Source organism: Dipodomys merriami, unplaced genomic scaffold (genome assembly GCF_024711535.1).
Source record: "Dipodomys merriami isolate MVZ:Mamm:240054 unplaced genomic scaffold, mDipMer1.0.p SCAF_370, whole genome shotgun sequence".
NCBI classification, from domain to species: Eukaryota; Metazoa; Chordata; class Mammalia; order Rodentia; family Heteromyidae; genus Dipodomys; species Dipodomys merriami.
In genome coordinates this window covers 803,037-810,510 of record NW_027205271.1, presented here as the reverse complement: position 1 = coordinate 810,510, position 7,474 = coordinate 803,037, and the positions used below count along the sequence as shown (strand labels likewise).

Here is a 7,474-nt window from a genome sequence, read left to right as displayed (position 1 = left end):
GATCCCTTAATTAGTACATAGCGACCTACTTTACCTCTTCTAACTAATTTTAATGTGATGTCTATTTTATCTGATATTAGTATTGCAACTCCTTCCTGTTTATGGGGGGCTGTTTGCTTGGTAGATTTTGTTACAGCCTTTCACATTCAAAATGTGTTTGTTTTTATGGGCAAGATGTGACTCCTGAAGGCAACAGATAGAAGGATGTTGATTTTTACTCCAACTATACAGTCTATGTTGCTTAATTGCAGAGTTAAGCCCGTTAATGTTAAGAGATAGGACTAAGAGGTATTTGGGAGTGCCTACCATTTTATCCACCTTCTTGGGAGTTGGGGCACCTGGGTTCTTCCTATGGTTCTTGGATTCTCAGTTTGGGTGTGGTTTCTTGGCCTGTACTGTGGTCTTGTTCGTTTTCTATGTTTAGGACATCTTTCAGTATCTTTTGTAGGGCTGCTTTGGTGGAGATATAATATTTCCATTTTTCTTTGCTATGGAATGTTTTTATTTGACCTGAAGTTATGAAGGAGAGTTTAGCTAGGTAAAGTATTCTTGGTTGATTGTTGTTTGTCTTTAGTGCATGTCATACATCATGCCAGGATCTTCTTGCTTTGATTGTCCCTGCTGAGAAATCTGAGGGGATTCTAATTGGTTTCCCTTTATAGGTGATTTATCTTTTCTCCTTCGCTGCATTAAGGATCCTTTCCTTGGTCTGAGTTTATCCTTTGCGGATTATAATGTGATGGTAGGATGTCTTGTTCTGGTCTGTTCTATTTGGAGTTCTAAAAGCTTCTTGTATCTGAATAGGCCTATCTTTTTGTATGTTTGGGAAGTTCTCTGCTAGGATCCTGTTAAACAAATTTCCTAGACCATTAACTTCTGTCTCTAGGTGTTCCTCTACACACATTATCCTCACATTAAGCCTTCTGATGATATCTTCCAAGTGTTGAATAGATCTATCTTATTTATTGGACTTGTCTTGGATGGTTGTATGTTCTTTCTCTATAATATGTAGGTTGTCTTAAATCCACGAGTTTCGATCTTCTGCATGGTCTGACATACTGCCAAGACTTTCTACTTTGTTATTTTTTTTCCCTTCTAATTGATGGGCTTTGATGGCTTCAAATTCTTTGTTGGAACTTTGTTCTAGATCTTGTGCGAACTTCTTTACTTCCTTAATTTGGTGTTCCATGTTTATTCTCAAATCACTTAGTTGATTTGTTATCGTTTCCTTGGACTCTCATTCCTTCTGATTGGCTCCAGTGAGCATTACCTTCCCAGTCTCCCTGATTTCTTTTTTTTTGGGGGGGGGATCAGGTCATGGGGCCTGAACTCTGGGCCTGAGCACTGTCCCTCAGCTCTTTAGGTCAAGGCTAGCACTCTACCACTTGAGCCACAGTGCCTCTTCTGGCATTTTTTCTTTTTGCTTATGTGGTGCTCAGGAATTGAACCCAGGCCCTCATGCATGCAAGGCAAGCACTCTACCACTGAGTCCCCTTACCAGCCCATGTCTCCCTGATTTCTTTCAGCTCTCTGTTTTTGTATTCCATTAATGCCTCCATTGATATTTGTCTATTCTCAGCCCTATCTCTCAGTTCCTGTATTTCTCATTGATTAGCATCCTCACGTTCATGCATTTCCTGTAGTTTTCTTTGAGTGTTCTCAGCTTGTTCACGCCATTGCTGACTTGCTCGTTGTCTGTTCTCAGCCAGCTCACATAATTGCTATCTTTCTCTTTGACTGATCTGAACCTGCTCACACAATTCCTTTATTTCTCTTTGAATGTTCTCAATTTGCTCAGGAAATTCCTGTATCAATCTTTGAGTAGCTTCCTCATGCTCATGAGACTCCTGTATTGATCTTTGGTTTGCCTCCTCTGTCTCCCACTCACACTGAGACCTTTGCATGTTTTCACTCTTTTCATTTACGCCTTTTACCTGTAGTGTTTGTAGAGCTTTTTGGGAACTCTCCTCTGGATTGTTCATTATCTGTTCTGTCCCCTGATTGTCATGAGTGGGAGTTGAGATCTCCAGGATTGCCATTTTTTCTTGTGTTTTTCCAGCTTGTTCTGCCCATTTGGGATGAGAATAACACCAGTTTTGTGTTAGAACACTATTTTAAGGTAACTATCAAACAAAGTCTGTAGTTGCACAGTCAAAAGTCTGCAGATACAATCTTGTTCAAGAGATACAATCTATTGAACATTGAACAACTATGTCTTAATGGCCTAAGAACAGCAAAGGACAATTTGGCAACCAGAAATTATTAGGTTTATGGAAAATGTGGAGAAAAATAGCATTAGAGGGATGTGGGAAGGTGAGGGAGAGTGGAATTAACAATGTCCTCATATCAAAGAGGGAAATGGATTGGACAGAATGATAGCAGAGAGAGGAAAAAAGGAAAAAAGAAAAAGAAAGAAAAAAAAGAAAAAAAGAAGAAAAAGAGAAAAGAGAGAAGAAAAAATGGAAAAACAAAATTTAAAAAGTAAAACCCTTAAAAACTGCAGTGATAGTATTCAGAGAACAATGAGGACAGAATGAGAGGAGGGGAGGGATAGAAAGGAGACATGAACAACTAGAAAAATAAAAATGTTTAAAATACTATATGGGTATGAAGAGGTAATACTGCTGTTAAAGAATTTAAGTCTAAGAGGTTTTGAATTGAGTAATAAATTTCTGGATTAAGTGTATACACAATGGACGATAAGATCTAATAATCGGCGACGCGTATATTTGAGGGTGAGCAGAACAGCAATTAAGTCATGCAGAAAAGAATGAAAGAGAAGTGAAAATAATGAGAAAAGAAAGAAAAAGAAAGGAATCAAAACGTCAGTATAGAAAAAAAAGATATAAAACAACAATTTAAAAATATTAAAATTAAAAAAAATTAAAAGTAAGGTTCAAAAGAAGAAAGGTCTTTGATTTTTTGGTGGGTGGGGGTTGGGAAGATTCTGTATCTCCCTTGTGTCCATAACCAGTCTCTTGGTGGAGTCTCTGGTCTGCTTGTGGTGTTTGGTTTTCCTGCGGCTTGATCAAGTTACTTAAGTCAGTTTGTTTGGGCAAGCTGAAAAGTGCTCTGCTTTACCCAGGATTTTGTGATCCTCCTCCAAGGCTAGTTCAGTGGGAGAGGGATCTGTTTTGAGTATCACAGAAGCGGGAGATGGCTGGGCCCTCTAGTTTGGAGATGATGACATAAGGCTAGGTTCTGGGTTGAGTTGAGGCCTTTCAGCAAACAGTAGTTCTTCCCTGAGGGTCTAGCTTCTGAGACATTCTCAGAGTCCAGCCTCGAGCCTTTCTCAGGATTATGTTTACTGAATTTCAATTGATTATCTAGGCTGCTGTAGGGAGGGGCAGCCTCTGGCTCTGTTTACCCAATGAAGAAAGCCACTCCTGGGGGCAGAATTTCCTCTGCCTGGGGTGGGTGACTATTTCCTGGGAGGGGTTGAGCCTGGTAGGTCTGGGCAGGTTCCTCTGACCTGCTAAATGACTGTCTTGTTATCTCTCAAGGCCTAAGTTGGAGCTGGAAGCTCATCCAGGCCTTTGTCTGTATCAAGATGGAGATTTGTGTTGAGAAAATTGTAATTAAAGGCAGTAAGTGCATAGCCTAAAGACACAGTGAGGAAGGAAATGAGTCAAAGTTTCCAAAAGCCTTTCAGCAATACAAAAATGGTAGGTAAAATCTCTCCATTCTCTTATACTCTCAATTCAATATTCATATTGTCCAATAACTAATAACATAACAATTATGACCGTGGTAATTGCTTTTTGTCACATTTTGTTTTCAACACAGACTGTGTTGGTGACATTGGATTATCATGCACAAACTGAGATTATAAATTGAGGTCCAAAGAGAGCCAATTTTCTTCTGTTCCACGGTTCTAGTATCCTTTTTAAAAAGTATTAAACTTTTAAATACCATCAGTTATTGTCTTGTAAGAATCTCAAAACGAAATAAATTCACATATTATCACTCCAAAATGCTTTAAAAGTAGGAAATGATAAAAGAGGACTCCGTGAAGTACAGTTTCTTCTACTTTTAAAATTATTCTTAAAGCCGTGTGCTGGTTGGACACACCTGTAATCCTGTCCACTCGGCATATCTACTTAGGAGCTTGAGATCTGTGGATAAGTGTTGCAAGCCAATCAGGGCAAAAAAAAAAAAAAAAAAACCCATAAGATTATTTTTCAAAAATTTAAATGAACTAGAAAAGGGCCAGAAATGGAGATGTAGCTAATATATTAGCTGACCAATCTAGAGAGAAAAGGCCTAGCGAGTCCTTGAAGCCCTTAGTTCAAACTCTGCGCACGCCAACAATCAGGTATGCACACGCACAAGCATGCATGTGCACACACACACACACACACACATTCAAAATATCTTCATGTCAGTGTATTGCATTAATTTCTTTGTTAACGATATTATATAGGTAAAATAATAGAAGTAAACTCTTCCATCTCAGAACATTTTTAAACTTTTTTTATTGTAAGAATACTGTACAGAGGGGTTACAGTTACATGTGCAAGGTAATGAGTACATTTCCTACCAAGCATTGTTACCTCCCCTTTATTTTTCCCCCACCATCCCTTCCCTTCCACCTTCACAAGTACATTCCTCACCACCCCCCATCCCAACCCCGCCTAAATTGTAAAGTTCGTTTTTCAACATAGTGTCTTGTGGATCTCATTGTTACAATGGGTCAACCTGTATCTCTATTTAAGCATTTTGTTTTTTTCCCTTTCCCTCCCCAAATTAGAGAAGTGTATATACAATATGCAGGCACAACGACATCAAATACAGTGAAAACAGGGGTTATGTTGTGTGGGAGGACCATATAAAAAATAAAAAAATCACATTGTACGTTATAATTACATTAGAAACAATAGCAAGAAAGAAAAAGAAAACCGTGTTCCTATCTTGGGTTTCATTTAGCTTAACATCATCTTATATAGTCATATGCACATAGTTTTTTTTATCATTTCTGCTTATCCCAGACATATATTTACTTAATGCAAATAAGGGATAGCATGGGACCTATGATTCTTTGGACTTGGCATATTTCAGATAATATAATTTTTTCCAAGTTTTTCCATTTTGTAACAAATTGGGTGATGGCATTCATTCTGATGGACGATAGAATTCCCATACACAAACACACACACACACACACACACACACACACACACACACACACACACACACACACACACACACCATTTTCTTGATGCATTTATCTACTGAGGGGCATCGAGGTTGGTTCTATATCTTAGCTATGGTAAATAATGCTGCAATAAACATAGTTGTGCTAGTAGTTTTAATTTCGTCTTGTTTGTTTGTGATCATTTGGGTGAACGCCCAAAAGTGGGATTGCTGGGTCATAGGGGAGCCCTATGTGGAATCTTTTTTTTGTGTGAAAATATTGTACAGAGGGGTTACAATTAAATGGGCAAGACAATGAGTACATTTCTTGTCAAGCATTGTGGCCTCCTCCTTTGTTTTCCCCTTCCCCCTCTCCCCCCAAACAATCCTCCCCGCTCCCCCACTCGCACCAAATTTGTAAAGTTCATTTTCGACATAACGACTTGTGCATCTCATTGTTGCAATGAGTCCACCTGTATCCCTATTTAAACGATTAGTTTTTCCCCTTTCCCTCCACAAATTATACCTACATCAAATACAGTGAAAGCAGGATTTATACTGTGGGGGAGGGACATACAAAACAACAAAGAAATAATTTTATAAATGTGTTAGAAACAATCTCATGAAAGAAAAAAAAAAACATTTGAATACATACCTTAGGGTTCATTTCCCTAACATCAACTTATCTGAACTTTTCTCCTTGACTCAGACATATACTAGATATTGCAAATAAGAAAAACATGGGACCTATGTTTCTTTGGGCCTGGCTTATTTCGCATAATACAATTTTTTCCAAGTCTTTCCATTTCCTAACAAATTGGGCAATGTCATTCTTTCTGATGGAGGCATAGAATTCCATTGTGTATATATACCACATTTTCTTGATCCATTCATCTACTGAGGGACATCTGGGTTGGTTCCATACCTTAGCTAAAGTAAATAGTGCTGCGATACACATGGTCGTGCTGGTAGCTTTAGTGTGGTCTTGTTTGTAAACATGTGTGTAAATGCTCCCAAAAGTGGGATTGCTGGGTCATAGGGAAGTTCTATGTGGAGTCTTTTGAGGAACCTCCATACTACTTTCCAAAGTGGTTGAACAAGTTTACACTCCCACCAAGAGTGCAGTAGGGTTCCCTTCTGGCCACATCCCCTCCAGCATCTGTTGTATAAATATAGACTGCTTCAGAATTTGCTTGTCATCCTTGCGCAGGGGCCATGCTAATCTTCTGCATATTGTTCAATTTTAGAGTATGTGCTACCAAATTGTACACAGAACATTTTTTATATATAAGGTGGAATTGATTTTCTTAAACTAGATAATTCAACAAAAAGTAAGTTCTAAAGTATTGTCGTGAAATTTTAGAACCATATATTTCTTACATAACCACACATTTAAGAATAAAGTCAAGATTGATATGTCAAAAACATAATAATTCCGGATATTTGTTGTTCAAGAGATGTGTAGCAAGAGGAATTCAGTTATTCTATACAAGCCCCCTGTCATAATGAACACAGCAGCAAGTGTTAAGGTTTGTTAAAAGTTTTAATGTTTTGGGCTGGGAAGGTGGATCAATGGTAGAGCACTTGCCTTGCTTGCATGAGACCCTGGGTTCTATTCCTCAGCACCACATAAGCAGAAAAAATAGACGGACATGGTGCTGTTGTGGCTCAAGTGGTAGAGTGCAAGCCTTGAGCTGAAGAGCTGAGGGATAGTACCCAGGCCCAGAGTTCAGGACTCACGACTGGACCTCCCTCCAAAAAATTTAATGTTTTAAATATGTTTAATTTTGGGAATTTGCTTATATATGCCAAAATTAAGACTTTTTGTCAGGTCATAAAACTTTTCCATAAATATTTAAGATTTATGGTAGCAGATATATACTACTAAGTATCTCCATTTCAGAGTTTATAGAAAGGATACTAATGAGAAGTTGCAAAGACTTTGTGTAAAGAAACAGAGCAAGAGTTAATACTTTTACTACAAAGTTTCTGTTAAAACTTTAGGGCTTCCTTTCTTTATATTTTAGTGAGGAACAAATGATGATATAAGCCATATATAAATTATGAGATGAGACATAAATAGTAATCTTAGAGGGTAACTTTAAAGACTTCTCATAGCCTATAAAACTCTTGTTGAACATCATAATTTTAGCCAGTTTTAAATGTACAGAAATATAAGAAATAGTAAAATCTAATATGCAGTACACTTGAAATACTGGAAACACTGGGATTTGGTTTTTATTTTATTAATCATTAATATTTAATTATTGCTTTTCTTTATTTGTAGCATTGTTTTCCTTGTTATAATATAATACAAATTTTTGTAAGTTGTCATTACGAG

At 37.6% G+C, this 7,474-nt stretch overlaps 1 non-coding gene across 1 annotated transcript; it reads right to left on the bottom strand.

Moving 5' to 3' along the window:
• Window positions 1–6,299: 6,299 nt before the first annotated feature.
• Window positions 6,300–6,404, bottom strand: LOC138804753 (U6 spliceosomal RNA). Its single transcript, XR_011365337.1, has one exon. It is a non-coding gene; the product is annotated as a U6 spliceosomal RNA (small nuclear RNA).
• Between the last annotated feature and the right edge of the window lie 1,070 nt (window positions 6,405–7,474).